The 18,769-nt window shown below is 49.1% G+C and overlaps 1 protein-coding gene across 4 annotated transcripts in view; it reads right to left on the bottom strand.

Moving 5' to 3' along the window:
- The window catches only part of ARHGAP23 (Rho GTPase activating protein 23), a 635,536-nt gene that overhangs the window by 335,045 nt on the left and 281,722 nt on the right, over positions 1–18,769 (bottom strand). The gene's annotated exons all lie outside the window — the stretch shown is intronic.

The following is an 18,769-nucleotide window of genomic DNA, read 5'->3' as shown; positions in this document are numbered from 1 at the left end:
AGCGATCCTCTCTAAGGCTTGGGAACAAAACATCCATTAGGCTCCAGACAGGAAGCTTACTTCAGCCTGGAGACAGGAAGCTTCCCTCAGGTAACAGACAGGAAGCATTGTGAAGGCTCCCTCAGGGTAACCTACTCCTACTGAAGCAACCTCGACAGTTGTCACCGCCAACAAGTCATCTAAATGGCAAATGCTGCTGAAAATAAGACAACGTAATATCTATTCGCTGACCTCTCCTACCCTCACAGAGTCACAGCAATTGTGGCTATCGTCCTCTTCCACCTCCTAGACTACACTAATTCCCTTTACCTGGGCACGCCGCATATCAACTCAGAAAGCTTCAACGGTTCAAAACTCTGCAGCTAGGCTCCCCTCCTTGCACTCGCCCCCAGAAAGCATATCACACATGCCCTTCGAGTGCACCACTGTTTACCCAGTGGCCGACGGACCACCTTCAAACCTATGTGCATCACCCACCTCCCTCCACAAGACAGGCCCTAAATTCCGTCAACACAAACGTACCTGCTACCAACTCAATAGAAACCTGAGATCAGGCTCTGCACTCCTCCTTGTGATCCCTCCCTTTAAATCACCTAGAACAGGAGGATCCTCCTTCTCTGTCCAAGCTCCCACACTTTGGAACTCAATTCCACTTAGCATCTGCCACTTAGAGGATCACCTTGCCTTCTGGAAGGCCCTCAAGACCCGGATCTTCCCACCTGCAACCTGATGACCCCTGCCTCACTTCGGGTTTACCCACATGGCAAATAGGCTGTGGCAGTATCGTTCCCCTCAGGATCTCTTCAGAGCAAGGTAGACTCCAGCAGACCCCAGGACATAATTCTGTGCCACATCAACGAGAGCAAGGAACCAGCTGGGTCTCAAGGGTACATATCGCACTACATGTTGATGGATATGAGCCACAGGTATGGCCACCCACCCGCACCAGTTACCATATACCACTCTAAGACACAATGCACAGCACCTCTGCCATGAGAATGCAGCAAAGTCCCACAACAAAAATGTGGTCTAGCTGGTCATATAAGGAGTCTCCTGCACTCGCGCACACTCAACTACCTCACAGCACCCATCCACATGCCTGCTCGACATGGCTAGCTAACAGGGGCTTGGACATCCCCACACAATTTCATATACACAAAAATGCACACAAGCATTCTAAACTTCTCTGACACATTTCCCATACCTTGGACTTCGTTCCCCACAGGGCGTTCACCTACAGCTCTTTGAGGCCATTCCAGTGGGAAAATGCGCTATACAAATGACATGTTATATTACATATATCAGGAAGGTATGAGTTGCCCTCACTTCCCTTGTAACCATGTAACCATTGAACCCCCACCCTCTTGTAAAAATGTCAGGATTGTCTACTACCTGTCTGGTATTAGGTTCATTGTAACCACGAACCACAGGCAGGCTGCATTTTCCATGCTCTCATTCTTTCTGTCTTTTGTAACTAAGCAGGGGTGTTGCTAGGTTTGGAAAAGATCTGAGGCTATGCTAATTTTGGGACTGTCGGGACTGGGGGCCAACAAGCCTTTTTGTTTGTAATCCCTGAGCTTCTATCCGGGGCTACAACCAAAAGACCCGGGGCTATAGACCCCTATGCCCCCCCAATAAAATAAACAATAACTTTAGGCTCCGGGCAGGAATCTTCCCTAAAGCACTGTACACAAGGCTTCCCTTAGGTTCGAGGAAGGATGCTTCATGTGCGCTCCAGAGACAGCAAACTTTCTTTAATCTCCAGTCAGGAATACTCTTTTGGGATCTTTGCAGGATAGTGCTTGAGACAGGAAGACTCCCCTATGTTTCAGGCAGAAGTCTGCCATAGGCTAAAGGCAGAACGCTTCCTCTAGGTTCCATGGAACATGCCTGCATGAGTGTCCATAGCGGGTGCCAGGGCGGGCTCTGTTCTGGATATTAGTGGTGATGGTGCCGTGCATGTAGACCATGGTTTTCCAACTCCAAGCCTTGAGGGCCCGAAATCTGTCGTATTTTCAGGATACCCCTTATTAATATTCATGAGATGAATTTGCATACAATGATTCCAAATGTATGTAGATTTCTTCTCATGAATATTAATGAGGGGTATCCTGAAAACCCATCAGGATTCTGGCACTCGTGGCCTGGAGTTGGACCACCCTGATGTAGGCCATAACCACCAGTCCCCGCCACTGAGCACAGCAAGATAATTGGAAGGAAGTCAGCCCCCTTGTCCTGTGACGTAACTGGCATTTTTAAAGTGCACCTCTGCTGGTGTGTCCTCGTACCCTCTTGGCGAGGTCAATGCCTGGAAGGGAGGGTGTGTGGATGGAGACCATTCTATGTGGCTTGTATAGAATGTCGTGTGGGGTGGCAGCAGGGTGCTCTTCATGGGGCTGCCCAGGTGAGGCCACACCCTAAGCAGGACTCGAGTGCCGAAGCCATGTGAGGTGCTGGAAGAGAGATGGAGGCTGTCCTCAAGTCATCATCAGGCTGACGCATACTATTTCATGCGCATGCTAGCTTGCAATAGGCCTGGTGCACAGAGCGAGCTGTGATGGGGCTTGTGGGCTGCATCAGATGCTGAAGACCAGAGATGGTGATCTTTTGTGTACTGCCAATGTGTCGCTGTGTCAAACACGGGCAGGTGTGCTGTTCATATTGCCCCATCCTCTTCCGGTGAGGAATAGCAACATGCTTAAGCCTCCCCAACCCCAAGCTCGGGTACCACGAGCCTCCAAAGATAGAATGTGCGCCCCGTTAGCATGTGTTTGGGCTCTTATGGTGCCCCGCATGCATACGCAATGCTCCAGAGGACAGAGGGTAGAAACAAAGGGGTCGGTGAAGAAGCATGTGAGGAGAACAAAGCAGCCAGGTGGAGGCTGCGGTACCCTGGCGCATCCATGTCCTTTCTTAGAAGCGCCTCTGGGCGCTGAAATCCGAAGGATCCAAGGAGAGGATTTTGTATTCAGGGTCTTAAAGTGTGTAGGGTTCTGTGCAGTGAGTCCTTAACAACCTACGTGGTAGTCTAAGTGGTCGTGGGTCATACGGAAACAGCTTTAGGGCCTTTCCCAAATTCAAGGCGTTTGGTTCAGGTCTTAATTCCAGAGGGCTTGCTCCAGAGCTCAGATCCCTTAGTTGAGATGCTTCCCCGTCCTCAAAATGTTGGAAGCGCATCGTGGACGGTATCAGCCAGTTTGCTGTTGCAGAGCATAATGGTCTTCATGTGTAGTAATGACTCGCCTGATCCAAGGAGAGGATTTTGTATTCAGGGTCTTAAAGTGTGTAGGGTTCTGTGCAGTGAGTCCTTAACAACCTACGTGGTAGTCTAAGTGGTCGTGGGTCATACGGAAACAGCTTTAGGGCCTTTCCCAAATTCAAGGCGTTTGGTTCAGGTCTTAATTCCAGAGGGCTTGCTCCAGAGCTCAGATCCCTTAGTTGAGATGCTTCCCCGTCCTCAAAATGTTGGAAGCGCATCGTGGACGGTATCAGCCAGTTTGCTGTTGCAGAGCATAATGGTCTTCATGTGTAGTAATGACTCGCCTTTTGGGTCATATTCCCAAACTTCTCTGCAGGTGATGTTGCCGGGGTATGTGCATGCCTGTGAAGTTTGCAGGCCCAAAGTGAAGCAGGCGGTTGTGTTCATGTGCAGTTGACGTTTCCAAATGCTAACCTCTTAATGCAAATAGTTTCCCCGCCCAGTTCACTCTGAATTAACGCCCAGTCCTCACATCCTGGTGAGACAGTTCTATGTCATATTTCCTCATTTTAAAGCCGAACAGAAAAAAGACAGATTTATTTTGGCCGTTTTTGTGGTGGCTTTAAAAAGCGGAAATATTACATACTGCCCCCCCTCCGACCCCTTCTTCCCCAGCCCCACCTCTCCCGCTGATTCTCTCGTTAATCGGAGGGGGTTTAACCCCCAAATCCCCCATTTCCAAACCCACTGCCCCTTCCCGTCTCAACACACGCATTCCTGCCCCAACATACGCACACACACATGCATACAAAAACTCACCTCTCGCTCCCGCGACGACTCCGCTGCGGCTCGCAGAGCCTGTCAGCCCTGCACACACTTGTGCGTGGCACGGGCATGACAGTTCGATTTAGAAAGACAGCTCTGTGAGGTCACAGAGCGGTTTTTCTAAAACAATCTTATTTTTGTTTGTTTTTTAAAAAAAAGTTCTTTTGACCTAATACCGGTGAGACTACGTTCTTACCACTGTTCAGAGCCAGTTCGGCCACTCTGGCTAAGCCCTAGTTGTGCCAGTCCTGTTGTGCTCTACATTATTCCCCAGTTGACCCCAATATATTGTGCCCCCTGCTGCCCCTCCCCCCAACTTTCTGCCAGGGTGCAATTTAAGATAGTAGTACATCCAGACCGCCCCATTGGCATCGAGGGCAGGTGGATGAAGAAGTTCTTGTCCTACTTGCAACTCTCCAATGGGTACGATTTCCATGCAGTCCCATCCCGGCTAGCGAAGCCTGGAACCAGGCCACGTTGAACGTAGACCTTCTTGGAGGGTTCTTCTTTCGTTGACCACCTCATCCCACCGTGGCGATGCCCTGGTTACCTTCCAGTGCGATCGTTCACTACCTCAGCTCACTATAGTGATACGCTGGTTACCTGGAAGGCAGGTAACTTTCATTGCAATGACTGTTTGTATTTTTCCTTGGCATCCCCTCCAACTTCCGGCACCCCATTTCCCTTCACTGTCCTTTTAGCGCATTAGAAGATGCCAAATACATAAAAATCCCAGTGACACCTTGGTGGCATACTGCCTCTGCCCATCTGGGTTTCCCCCCTCTTGCCCAGGCTCTATTGCTCACAAAGGCATGTGCCAAGTGACCGCCAGGTAGAGCTGTGGCAGTCACTCGCATCTTATGTCTTAAGTCTGTCTTGATCTCCCTTTGCCAGTCTCCCACTTGGGTCCACTGTGCCTCTCACGCCCCCTCTCTCTGAAGTGTGACCTTTTAGGGTGTGTGGCGCAAGGCAAGATCTGGAGCGAGGGACCAGGATAGTGCAGTGATCGCCTTCCCCCAAGAGGAGTTTGGAGACCCCAGTCCCCAGACCCCAGTCCCGGCCCGATGCTTGCCCTGTTCCGGTAGCAGGGCTTCGTCCCAGGGAATGTCAGGCGATGTGGCTGTCAGTGCAGCTCTGCTGGGGAGAGAGTAGCATCACTACTGAACCCAGCTGCAAGCTTTGCTGTACGGACCTGTGGCTCACCAGATCCCGCAGCACACAACACCCACACAAAACCCACAGTGCCCCTTGACCTTGACCGACGGCACACTCCGTGTCGACGCTTTCCTTGAGGGCCACAGGCTTTGGTTTACAAAACATGCAAAGCTGCCAATTTACCTGAATGTCAACTGTGACACCTTCAACCTGTCTAGGATTTCAAATCTCGTTAAGCCTCGTGTTCAGGCGCGGGAACTGGCAGCCACTTTCCGCCAGTCTCAGTCAGATAGGCCTCAGTACAGCAAGGCCTCGCGGTGTGCTCAGGGCCATTGCTGGTCAAGTCCGCCCCCAAGCACTGGCTTCATGGGAGCTGCACTCCAGGCCATCGTCCCGGGTGTTAATAGTTTTTGTTATCATTGGAAACTATCTTTGCAGACAGATTAATCATGAACAAAAAAAAAACGTACAAACCCGGAGGCTAGTGTAGGAACTAGTTAACGAAGTTAGTCCCTTTACTATTTCCACATCTGGGATACAGAGTTTGAGAGGGAGACAAATAAGTAAGTGGGGGGGGGATTGGTGCGTGTAGTGGCTGGGGAGATTCAGAGAGAGGAGGGGGCGAATGCTGGCACAGGCCGATTGGGAAAATGGTAAATCTGCAGGTGAGGGCCATGTGGCCAGTAGAGTTCGCGGGCATTAACTGGTGCATTCACGACATGCCACTGGCCCACTGACTGTCTGTCTGGGATTGTTTTGCGGGCAGGACGGGGCAGATTGTGGGTTGGACAGTCCATCGGCACTAGGGCAGACAATGGGTTGGTAAGAAGCCAAACACCACCAGGATGTGTGTGTGTCCCGCCCCCATGCCCAATCTCTATCCCATCTTCACTTGTGATGCCAATAATTGTGGCTTCTTGGCAGAGCTCACAGTGCTACCCAATAGCCAAAACCAAAAATAGTGGGTGAGGTGGATATGAAAAAGGCGACAGTTTCTGCTTTTGCTTGAATGTAAAATAGACCTCTACTAGCAAAATGAGAAAGTATCTTGCACAGCTAGATAGAACACATAGCTACAATGGTAGCCATTTTAGCACCAATAGTTCTCCATGAAAGCAGCTTTTGGGTTCACCCAAAAAATTCTTATGGTCTTATGGCGTGGACACCTGCTGTACCGGATTTGTAAGTGTTCAGGAACGGAAACATCTACATTCCCCAAACTCATGACCAAATTGGCCCAAATGCATAACTTTATATGGGAAAGAGGCCTTTTAAAGGACATTGGACTAGCAGCCGTGTTACTGAATGTCCCAATATTCACAGCCAGGTCGGATTATCACCTAAATCCCTCAAGAGACCCAATCAGGAGTAGAGCCTGCCTCCTTGCAGTCAACAATGAACCATGTTAGGTGGTAAAAAGGGGACAGTGGTAGGTCTTCAACTTCCACATCATATCCCTTGGAAACCCGGAAGTGCAATCTTCAACGAGGAGGGGAGTCTGACCTTCAGAAAGCTTGGGAGCCTGACCATAAAAGGGCAGCAGACCCTACCTTCAATGGGTAAGTACATGTTAGCCCTCGGATGGAGACGTGAGGGCTCACCCGCAGACACGGGGCAGTGAAGACTGGCCTTCAGACACAGCAGCAATGGGGGACCTTCATGTGGGGTTGGCCAACCGTGACCTTGAGAGAGCATGGGGAAGGAACTGTGGCCTCCAGGTTGGTGAATTCCGACCTTCATAGAGCAGGCTATTTAGGAACAACTGATTGATGTTAATCTCTACTGCCTCCATTCCCCACCGAGAGCTCTGGAGACACCATTCCTGAATTTAGTCTATTATTCTCGCTTATTTGCTCTTTTGCAGGAACGTTTCTGCACCCTGTGGCCCCACCCTACATACAAACAAAAACGGCCATACGTGCTTTCACTGCCACCCCACTCTCGTATTCAGACTCCAGGCAAAGCACGAGCATTTGCAAACAGGATCTGGCCAAGAAACCCACTGAAGAACACCCATGATGTTATTCTGCGGTTTGCATGGAGGCGTCTTGGGCAATCTTGAGTCTTTCGACCGAAGGTGCGCGAAGATGCCAAAACGAGAGGTTTCCAAGTAATGCAAGTCTGGCTGTGAAACTTTCAGAAAGAATAGAACACAACAACCTCACAGATTTAGACAGAAGGACACCATATTCCCCCCCCCCCCGAACCCCCAGCGCCCCCCAAAGGCAGTATCAGTAGATCTTACAGAGTCACGTAGTTTATAAATAGGAGGTATATAAATGATCTCATTTTACACTACGCTATAGCAGAGAAAGTCTTGCAGAGACGTTTGCAAGACTCTGCCTACAGGCTAGGTCGGCTGAATAGCGAATGCCCCCCAAGGCAAGAGTGTTCTACCCTTGTTCTGATCAGGGGACCCGCCCTCATAGGCTATATAGCCACCCACCATTTTTTGCAGCAAACTATACAAAAGGTATATACCTTAGTCTCTTACCCTGAGAAGAAGGGCAGGTCACCGTGTGGCTCTTGAACCTAGAGTGGTAGAGTGCCGGTCCAGCAAAGTGGGAGCTTCTATCAGCATCTGAGCTCCGTGCCCCGCGCCAGCCGGATCTTCCCCGCCAGGCACTATGGAAGCTGTGTGTATGGGGTATTGCATGCCAACACAAAGCCACAGAGACAACTGCTTCTAGGTCAAGGGCTAAGAAAAGTGGGAAGCGACATCAGACAGAGAAAAACGGCCTCAAGCAAATGGTTGGCTCGCGATGTGGACCGTTACAAAACCCAACGAAATGCTTTCCGAAAGAATAACTGGGTACTGCACCTGTGCCACAGGATGTGGCCACACCCTATCGTTTAGTGGCAGCTTGCATTGTTCCCGACACCACTTAAATCACACAACACCATTTCCTTTTGGTCTGGCTCAAGCGTAAGTCTGTATGTCTGCATCCAGCTGGCCAGTTTGCCGGGGTATCAAAGCCGTCTTGGCGCGGAGTTGGAAGGACACAGAATAATTATAATAATGTCTGTTCTTATATAGTGTTTATGCCAGATTTCTCTAGCTTTTAAACACTGACAGCAAATGCTATTAAGCAACCTAATGGTACCCATTCCATTGAGATCTTGGGAATGAAAGGCTAGGTAGGCCTTGCCTCAGGATCGAACTTGGAAAGTACATGGTAGCGTCATGCACAGCTTGTGAACTGTCTAACCCGACAGCTTGGTGCTTCCTGTTGTGAAGACACGCCAGGCCATGAGTTTGGGTACCATACCATAACACTTTGGCCTTAGCATATATGCTGGAAAAAGGTGTTACAGCACTGACCGCTCTGCAACCGTGCCAGATGGAGCAACCAGCTGCAGCCTGCCTGCAAGAAGATGACCCACTGAAAATGGCCGCCCTGCACCCCTGCACCAGCTAAGGCCTCAACACCACAACTCCACAACTAATACCATTTAGGGGCACTAACGAAGGTAGTTATCAGTAGCAACAGATCTTCAGCACAGGTATCATTCTCTCAGCCACAAGCTTAGAAGACACCCCACTGTCGAGGGGTCAGATTGACCTTTTCATGGGGAACATGTACTGGGGATATCAATGTAAGGGTTATCCCCGCTACCTTGTACACAGTGGCCTTCTGAAAGCACTGCTATACAGCCTTAGCCAGTGCATAGTGATGTAAACTCGCTGCCAAGCGCTATATACATCACTCATCGAGATTGCGCCTTGAGTTTAGAGGATAGCACCTTATGACTAACCTAGTAAGTTCTGCTAAACACCCACGTTTGGCTCTAACAAAATAAGAAATGTCCCTAATCCGTTGGACTGGGACTCCATTCTCAAAAAGATGTTTGTCTGTGCCACCTTTGTACAGAAGAGTGGGAGATGGGGCCCTATTAAACGGCTGGAAGGACATTTGACAGGCTCCTGCAAAGATTGGAAGCCAGTGTTGAGAGAGGATTGAATAAGGAATGCAGGGAACGGAGAAATGAAAGGAAGCAGTGGCCTTTCACAGAAGTACCTGCATTCCAAGTGAATAAGGGCTATTCCAACGAAGAGCCAAGGAAAGCAGAGCTATTCCAAGAGGGAACCTAGCTATGTTCAAAGGCAAGAAGGGCTATCCCAAGAGAAAACCTAGCTGTATTCCAAGGGGAGCAGCGCTACTCCAAAATAGAGTGTAGCTGTATTCCAAAGGAAGCAGAGCAATTCCAAGAGGGAACCAAACTGCATTCCATGTGAATAAGGGCTATTCCAACAGAGGGTCCTGCTGCATTACAAGCGAATAAGAGCTGTTCCAAGAGATAGCCTACCGGTATTTCAAAGGAAGCAGAGTTATTAAAAGAGAGCGCTGAGCTGTATTGCAAGTCAATACGAGCTATTCAAAGGGCTAGCTTAGCTATATTCAAAGGAAAGCAGAGCAATACCAAGAGAGAGCCCAGCTGTATTCCAATAAAAGCAGAGTGATTCCAAGAGAGATGACCTGTATTCCAAGGGAAGCAGAGCTATTCCACATGAGAGACTAGCTGTGCTTCAAGGCAAACAGCTAGTCCAAGAGGAAGCCTAGCTGTATTCCAAGGTAGGCAGAGCTATACAAAGAGAGCTAAACTGTATTCCAAGGGAAACAGATCTATTCCAAGAGAAAGCCTGACTGTATTCCCTGAAAAGCAGAGATATTCGAAAAGAGCTGAGCTGTATTCCAAGGGAAGCAGAGCTATTCCACCAGAGAGCCTAGCTGTAGTCCAAGAAAAGCAGAGCTATTCCAAGAGAGCTAACCTGTATTGTAAGGGAAGCAAACCTATTTGACGAGAGAGCCTAGCTGTGTTCCAAGGGAAACAGAGCTATGCCAAGAGAGCTGAGCTGTATTCCAAGAGAGCGACTAGCTGTGTTCCAAGGGAAACAGAGATATGCCAAGAGAGCAGAGCAGTATTCCAAGGTAAGCAGAGCTATTCCAAGAGAGAGCGTAGCTGTATTCCCAGAGAAGCAGAGCTATACCAAGAGAGAGCCTAGCTGTATTCCAAGAAAAGTAGAGCTACTCCAAGAGAGCCAAATTGGAGTCACCTGTCCCACCCATCACTAGGTGCACCAAAGAAAGCATCTGGCACTCTAACATTCAAAAGGCCCTGTTAGACAAAATCTCTTTGGTCCAAGATAAGATGGTGCAGAGATGGTGCAGAAGTAAAAGATACAGTTCAGTGATGTCTCACGGTTTTTGACCCCCCGACCTCCTGGCCACACCATCGAACTCCTCAACTTTTATCTTTAAACCCATCTCTGAGACAGAAGTTGTCCAGATTATTAAAGGTTTTAAACCCTCTAGATGCCAAGGCAACGTCTGCCCAACCACTGTCATTAAGGAATGTGCTGAAGCATTCGCCCCATTCATTGCCATGCTCATTAACTCTTTGTTCGCCTCTGGCTCACTACCAACCAACCTAACCGGACACGCACTAGAGCTGTGCCAACAAAGACCTTGGTACCAAACCACCAAGGCACGTCCTGAAGGGTTGTTCTGAGTGAGCATAGTAGACGAGTCTGCTGCAGCTTGTTGTCTTGGAAAACTCTACCCTAACCGGGTGGTTGAACACTCTAAAAGAGTGGAAGTAACATTCACACTGGCACTAGAGGCACAACAATTTTCAACAGTCCCGCAAATGGAACTCCCCATTTTTCCACATCCAACAGCCTACGACGGTTGACAAAATAGACTGTTGCCTGCAGAACCGGACCCTGCCGGACATGGACTAGAGCAGTGCCAAACCCACACCGAAACACACTAAGTGAAGATTTGCATGTGTACGAGCGCAATATAAATAAAATATCAATATCAACATCGCGCATGGACGGTGCGGGTCAGCAGCAGAGAAGTATCTGCCGTAACTGATACATTTCTTGAAAGCCTATGTAAATAGTATGTATGAAAGGAGGATGCTTCAAGTAGTAACCAAATAACATTGACAAGGGTGCGTGAAGCAGTCGGTTCCTAGCGTTCATCAATGTGACTTTCTTTGTACCCGAGGACCGGGCTATTTGACTTAAAATTGTATCTGCACCAGGGCTGTAAGACTGAAGAGCTGCGGGAACCCCCGCATATGACCCAGCACCTTCATCTTGGGAAGCTCCAACCCCTCCAGACATATCCTACCATTAAAGTGAGGGCACTTGGCTCACAGCCGCTGCCTGAAATAAACCACATGTAGCCTAGATGGCGGAGAGGCCGCCGCATGCTTTGAAACTGCATGGTTTGCGAACATACCATTGGAATGAGACCAACTCATCAGCCTGGCAAGAGTGGGGAGCAGCGTCCGTGATCCAGATGCGGAATCAAAGGGTGGGACGTTTTACTTCGAAATGGCTGGCATGATTTATGAATTCCATGGAGCAGTGCAGAGACAACACCTGCAGGTAATCCTTACCATCAAGGGGCAAAAGGCTGAAGGAGTTACGCCGGGTGAGACGGAAGACATTCAAGAAGCTATGAGAGCAGAGTGAGGGACAGGAAGCCATGCCAGATTGGAGTCTTGAGAAGTTCAGAGCACAAGAGCGAGCTGGGTGCTATATGCCAGGAAGGCACAGGTAGAACTGTTCAGCAAGCTGGGCACTATATCCCTGCAAGGCACTGGCATAGCAAACTGGGTGTTATATCCCTGTAGATACGGGTAGCAAGATGAGTGCTTTAACCCTGAGGGCATGGATAAGGATCTGGGCACTACATCCCTGGAAGGCACAGTGCACAAGGTGGAGAGAGAGTGTGAGCTGCATAGCAAATTTGGCACTATATCCCTAGAAGACACAATGCAAGTTGCAGAGAGAGTTGGGAGCTATGTCTCTGTAAGGCACTGTCAGAGCGACATAGCGAGCTGGACGCTGTTCCCCCTAGGTGCTTTCGACAAATGGATGCAAAGCATGCTGGTTGCAATAGCCCTAAAACTGAGTAGTAACATAAGCAGCATGACAGGCACTATGAATTTGTGGCAGAGGAGTTAACCAAGAAGCGTCTTGGGCACAAAGTCCTTGGGAAGTGAGGAGGGAATTGGATTTGTAGGAGTTCCTTAGTTGCCTCAACCTCATGATCATAGGTCTGAGAGAACTAAAACGTCTCTTGGTTTGTGGGACACCCAAAGGTCTCATCATTATTTTATTTCAAGCTGTCTTGACAAACAGTAAATATTTGTAGAATGACGACTTCAGGGTTTGAAACTGAAGGAGCTGGGAGCCATTTAGCTCCGGCTTGTAGCCGAGCAGCGCCGGGTTAGCTTGACACCAGCAGCTACCAGGGATTACTTTTGGCACCCCAGGCCAACTGATGCCCAACAAACATACTTATGTGGCATTAACTATGTGCATTTGGGACAAACAAACATGCGTTAGGGCACATCCATATGATTTAAAGCATAAGGGGAAATAAATAATGGACAAAATACTATGTTTTTATTTCAGGTGTAAATCAAATTTGTGGAAAGCTATGTACTAGCGCCTCGTTCCCCTGCAGTAGCTCCTGGTCACTGGTTAACACAGGACACCCAGGAGCTGCTTTTAGCTTCTGGTCATCCAATATTAAACTTCCATCCCTGGACTTTGATCTCACCTGTTTTGTTGATCCTCCAAGGAACACAAAGACAATCCCAAGAGGTGACCAAAGATATGAAGCAGGAAAAAAAGCAGGCGATAAGCAGATATGCTTTCCTGGGCACTCGAGCTAAGAGGAGAAACAAGTTGTGGCCGTTTGTGGCCTCCTGCCTCCGTAGGCTGGGCAATCACAAGAAGGTATGTGGAGGGCAGAGCCCCATGAATAGCTTTTACACTTCCAGGAGATGTTTTTCTGGGCCTGTCTGCAGAACCACAGAAAATGTCCAACTAGTTGTGGAGGAGGCGGAGCAAGAACTAAGAGTACCAGAATCCCCATGAAGGTAATGGTTCCTTGTTACAGCACTTTAGAGACAGGAGAAATCTGGCATAAAGCGCTACAGAAAAATCATGATATTATATCTGCAGTCAGACGCAGCACTTTGAGTGCTCTCGGATTTAACTCACTCATTGTGGTAAAAGCTGCCTGATGCAAGTGCTCCCCTCATCTACGGCAATTGAATTATTCATTTCCTCCGCAAGCACTGAGAGATGCTCGTTTATGATCCATAAATTCCATTTCTTTCTTTACCAAATGGAACATTAATATTGATGCACATTGCAAAGCTCTGTTAAATGCATCTTTCTTGCTGATCGGGTGGGTTCATGGACTTTGCTGCACTGGCATCACCAAGTCTGTGAATTCCATCGTGAGCCCATCACTGCCCAAGGCTTGGGCTGGGCATCCTTCAAGAAGCACTGACAAAGTTATGATGGCCTCATTTATGACAGGTGCAGCCTTACATGCCAGGTGCAACCTCATATGCCTAGGTACAACCTCATATGCCTCGGCACTATCGCCATATGCCCGAGTACTATTGTCATATGCCCACGTGCAACCTAATATTTTCAGATACGGTAATCAAATGCCAGGGGTAAAGTCCACCCAGAAATTCAGATAGGACTAATGGGCAGGCGGGGTCTGAAATGGCCTCTCTCTGGCTAACATTTGAATTCTCAGTTTTAGATGGCCCAATCAATTTCAGACCACTCGGCCGACCCCTTGCCTTCAACTTCCCCACCCCACCCCTGATAAACACCCAATGGTGGATCAGATCATTAAGATGGCAAATCAACATGAGCACAGTGCTCCCACTTTCACAATGTCGAGGTGGTGGGCAAAGGTCAGAGGAGGCTGCAAGGAGACACTTCGCACTCAACCAAACACCTGAAGGTATACATACATAACACAGCAGCGACACAAACGCTCTGATGCAGATACCCTCTTATAAAACACCCTCTGTAATATTCTTGTGTTTCCCCGTTATTGGCAAGATGTTCTATTACGAAATATTATTTGGGAAGGACAAGGCTGGCCAATCAGCGCAGACACTAGCTGCAGGATAGCCATATTCTAGTACCTAAGCGAGAAACCATGTCCCGACTAGCCTACAACTAGGCCTAGGCGTGCATGTATATTTTCAGCCTGTGCCGTGACACCCCGGGCTGCGTGACACCCCGGGCTGGCTCTGACTGCTAATGACATTACAGGGGACAGCATTATCAGGATGCAAAGCCTTCTAGCATAGGTTACACAGGACGTGTGTGTGGAGGGGTGGGGTGTCGTGAAACTCTGCATTCTCTACGTGAGGTGGAGCTGGGCACAGGAAATGTGGGCAGGGATTTTGTTGCATTTCACCTTGCACGGTCATGGTAGTCTCGCAGACCAACTATAGGTCCCGATAGCTCCCAGCTTTCTCTCCAGCCAATCGGGGGAAATGCAGCTATCGCGATTCCTTCCATCCCATCATCTCAGAGCAAGCCTTAAACTGATGTACTGCTTCCAGGGGACAAGCGCCCTCTACCCGGCATCCTCTCACTACCGGTACACCCTGCTAGCCACCCCATGTCGGTCGGGTATGTATATAGGTCCCTTCTATACCGAGCAAGACCGCCTTGAGCTGCTTCAAACTGCTATTCTGGAACAAGGCGAGGAAAAGAAATTGTGATGAAGAGGAGAAGAGGGTTTGGTGGGTTGTGCACTAGGCGGTCCAGGAATGCAGTTTCCATCTTCTCGCGACCCAGCATCTACAGAGCCTGCCAGGCAGTGGTACAGTACAGCCCCTCGTGCCAGTCTACAGGAAAATACGCCTTGGCACGGCCCCGATATTCCAGATACAGAATCTTTCTAGCAGATGCTCACGCCCTGGTGCCCAGATGCAGCCAGGTACAATCCCATACACCTTATACCTAGCAGCTCCCATCCCAACCCTGGGAACATCCTTCAATGGCAGGTGCTCATCTAGAAAGATCACACACGAGAGAACGTCATCCTATGGGTGGCGCAGGCCCAGGTCCAGTCTCGCATCGTGATGAACTGCCAACCTTTGCCAGGCCCAGAGTCCCCCTCACATGCTAGGGTGCAGGGCCATATTAAATAATCACCAAATTGAACAATCGTCCCACTTTGCCAGTTTGCAAGCTGAGTCGGTGTCACGGCTCGCTCCCTTCGCTCCCGTTCCCGCCACTTGGGGGCATGTTTTGGGGTTTATTCCCTACTGGACATTTCCTCCGAACCTTATGCTACAGTGTCCTGATGAATTGGGAGCGCTAAAACCTTATTTCCCAAATTACTTCCCTTCCGGATCCATTCCAGGTTTTTGGCAGCCAGCATGCTACTGCTACTTTAATCAAATGACTATGCTTCCCAGAATGCCTGGCTCACTGCTTCACCTCCTCCCTTGCAGGACAAGGCTGGGTGGAGGATAGGCAACACCTGTGGCTGCAGGTGCAGCAGGCGGCACACCTGAGGGGTGTGCTCGTTAAGCAGCTTTAAAAGCCTCAGTTTGCTTCAGTCCAGCGCTGGTCATTGTTGCTGTGTTCCTGTTGTGACTGGTCCCTTGTTCCTTGTTCCTAGCTTTTGTGCCTAGTGCCCAGTTCCTGTTTCTTGTTCCTCTGCCCAGGATTTCGGATTCTAGTGCTTAATTGATTTCTGCTCACTGGATTTCCCTTTCTGTCTTCCTCTGTCTGCAGGCAGCCTGTCTCTGTGCTTTACCCTTTGATGCTGCCCAATTCGCCTGTATTTTCTGTTTCTTTGTTGCTGTCCTTTGCTACTGAAAAACATGATGCTTTAGTCTTTCCCTTTATAGATGGAGCTTCCTGCCTCAAGGTTTCCTTTTGTGATATCATTTTCCCTGCTCCTGATCCTTACTTTCTATTGGGATCCATTCCATGTTTTCCATCTCCCTTCTGCATTCATTTCCCATGGATTATTAGGTGTGGGTGTTATTGTAACTAGTCCCAGTGTAAATGCCCTTTTGTTTCCTCACTATTTTATATCACTATTTCTACTCGCCCCTTGACTAGGGTCTTATGTATTTAGTCTCCTCCACCCATTGCTGTTATAGCCTTCAGGGTTCCTGTTTGATCAACTGGGTTCGTGAGTTTACTGACATTCAAGTGGTCTTTCCGGTCCCCGTGAGTACAGTTTCTAAGTTCCTTATTCTGTATCATCCAGAGTGTCAGCTCACAGAGCCTGTCCTTGCTTGCCCTCTACGTGGGTTTAGCGCTGTCAGTATCTGTAATAGCATAGTGGGTAAGGAGTTTGCCGACTTTCCTTTCAGTCATAAGGAGGTTCTAAGTGCTTACCCCACATTCCTTTTCATATATAGGTATTATTGTTTCTCCTGGGTTTTAGTATAAACAAGTCTTGGGTTTTGCATGCACATGTTTAGATGCAAAGTTGTACACTGTGAGATTCCGTGCACATTGCCTTCTTCCTTTCTTAACAGTCGGCCCCGGTTCCAACGTTTGTCCTGTGTTGGGGCAAGGATTTAGCTCGCTGACCTATCTTGCTGGCTACAGCCCCCTTATGGCAGGAGCTGCCTCACATGCCGGGTGACACTGCATATGCCCGGCTACAGCCATCATCAGGTAGGAACAGCTTCAAACGCTCGAGAGCTGCCATGTCACGCCAGTGCAGCGTCATAGAAACAAGTGCCAAATACATGCTCACCTGCCCAGGTAATGGCAGCAGATTACAGGTTCAGCCTCGTATAGCCAGGTAATGCCAACACATGACTTGTGCAGCCTCTTATGCGAATCACAGCTCAATATGCCCAGGTGAGGCTCCCTTGGGTTACAAACTGTCATATACCAGCCAAGGCCTCAGTGCTACGTTCAGCCTAATCCCCAACTAAATATCGCATGCCCAGTAACATCAATTAAATTCCCAAGTGCACACACAATGCCTAGCTGCAGTCTCATATACCCATACAGCCTTAATGGCCCTGGTACTGTCTTCCTAATAACAGCCTGGTCCCACCATCACACGCCAGCTTCTACCAAGGGCGAGAGAGGTGGATGTTTGAAAAGAACTGCATGGGGACAGGAAGGAGGGCCTGGAGCTTCGCGGAGGTGCTGTTTTACATAAGGACCCCCGAACCAGGGTCCTTGGCTACCAAGATGTATACTGCTAAAAAGTTGCCATGGACTACCAATAACAGGCGTCTTCTAAACTTGTCAGGCTACATCAGCAGAAAGCATATTTCACATTGTTTAGCAAAGCATTAAAATGAGTGTATGGCTGGAAACTATGGGCCAAGTAGCATGAAAGATAAAGCGAGAAGAGACAAGAGTAGTATTGCTGTTGATTTAGGAGGCATCTTCAAAAGTGGTGAAGTAGATTCCTTAGCAAAGATGGCTGACGCCACGAATCTTGGGAACGATGGCTGCAAGGGTCTCCGTTCCCAGACTAACCTTTCCCCTTCCCCACTCTTGCCCCTTACTCTTGCAGAAACCACTTTCCAGCCCCCTTTCAACTAAACAGTATTTTCTCTATGGCCTTCCTCTCCCAAGAGATCCTGCTCTTCCCTGGACCCCTCCCATTTCAAATACCCCCCGCGCCCCACCCAGTTATGCTGCGGCATCCATCATTACTGATATATCGCCTGAAATTTCCCACCTCTAGCCTGTTCTCAAGAGGGTCAGAGTCTGTTGCAATCTCATCGGTAAGCCTGTCATTTGAATTCTGTCCAAACAACCTGCCATACTAACGTCAGCCTTCTTGTCATTATAAGAGGATCGGTACCTGCCTACAAGTTCAGCAAGTGTTTCCTAGATCCCCCAAGAGCCAACTATGGTGTCTCAGGGAAGGAATCCTGGGGCACGGCCTTCTGGGTTCACGAACAGGTGAAGGTAAGCGAAATGTGACTGATCCGCCTCCAAACAAGGAGTTTCTCATCCCCGGGCTGGACCCCCTCCAACAAGTCCATCTCAGCCAAAGGCTAGAGGTGGAGCTTCCTCCAACAACAGCAACAATCCCCGTTCAGGGCTCTAGATGGAGCCTACTCCAACAAAAAGTGAATCTCAGCCCCAAGGCTGGAGCCGGGCCATCGACCTTCAGCAGGTATTCTCACCCTAAGATCGGCACCAGCTCATCCCCTGACCAGGAGTTCATCTCCAAACAGGCTGGAGGTGGAACATTCACCAACAAGGAAGTCATCTCAGTAGATGGAATGGATGGGGTTATTCAGTGAAGAAGCAAGTCTTAGGATAGGCTGGAACTCAACATTTACCCACAAGAAGGATGCCACAGCCCAAGACTCGCACGAATGATCAACTACAAGAACTCAGGACAGACTGAACAGCGACTGAAAAGGAGGTAACCTCAGCCTGAGGTTGCACCTGGGATATTAGGGGCCATCTCCATAAAAGCTGATGCTGAAAATTCCCCAACAAGCAACTCATCTCATGGAAAATATGGAACACATGTGTTCCCCTGCAAGAGGCCATCTCAACAATGTCTGGAGCTGAGGCATCCACTAACAAGGCTCATCTGACCCTCCCTTGCCCAAGACTGGAGCTGCAGCATTAGGTAACAGGCAGCCCAGCTCAGCCCGAGGCTAGACCTGGGACATTGGAAAACAAGGAGCTCAAGTCAGGAGTAGACTGGTGTCAGTTGATTGATTATGGGGGACTCATCTCAGGACTGGGATGGAGCTGCGACAGCCTCCAACAAGAACTCAACT

This window comes from Ambystoma mexicanum, chromosome 13 (genome assembly GCF_040938575.1).
Source record: "Ambystoma mexicanum isolate Mex_15411 chromosome 13, UKY_AmexF1_1, whole genome shotgun sequence".
Taxonomy (NCBI): domain Eukaryota; kingdom Metazoa; phylum Chordata; class Amphibia; order Caudata; family Ambystomatidae; genus Ambystoma; species Ambystoma mexicanum.
Note: the sequence above shows the minus strand (reverse complement) of the source record. Positions and strands in the feature narration are given on the sequence as shown.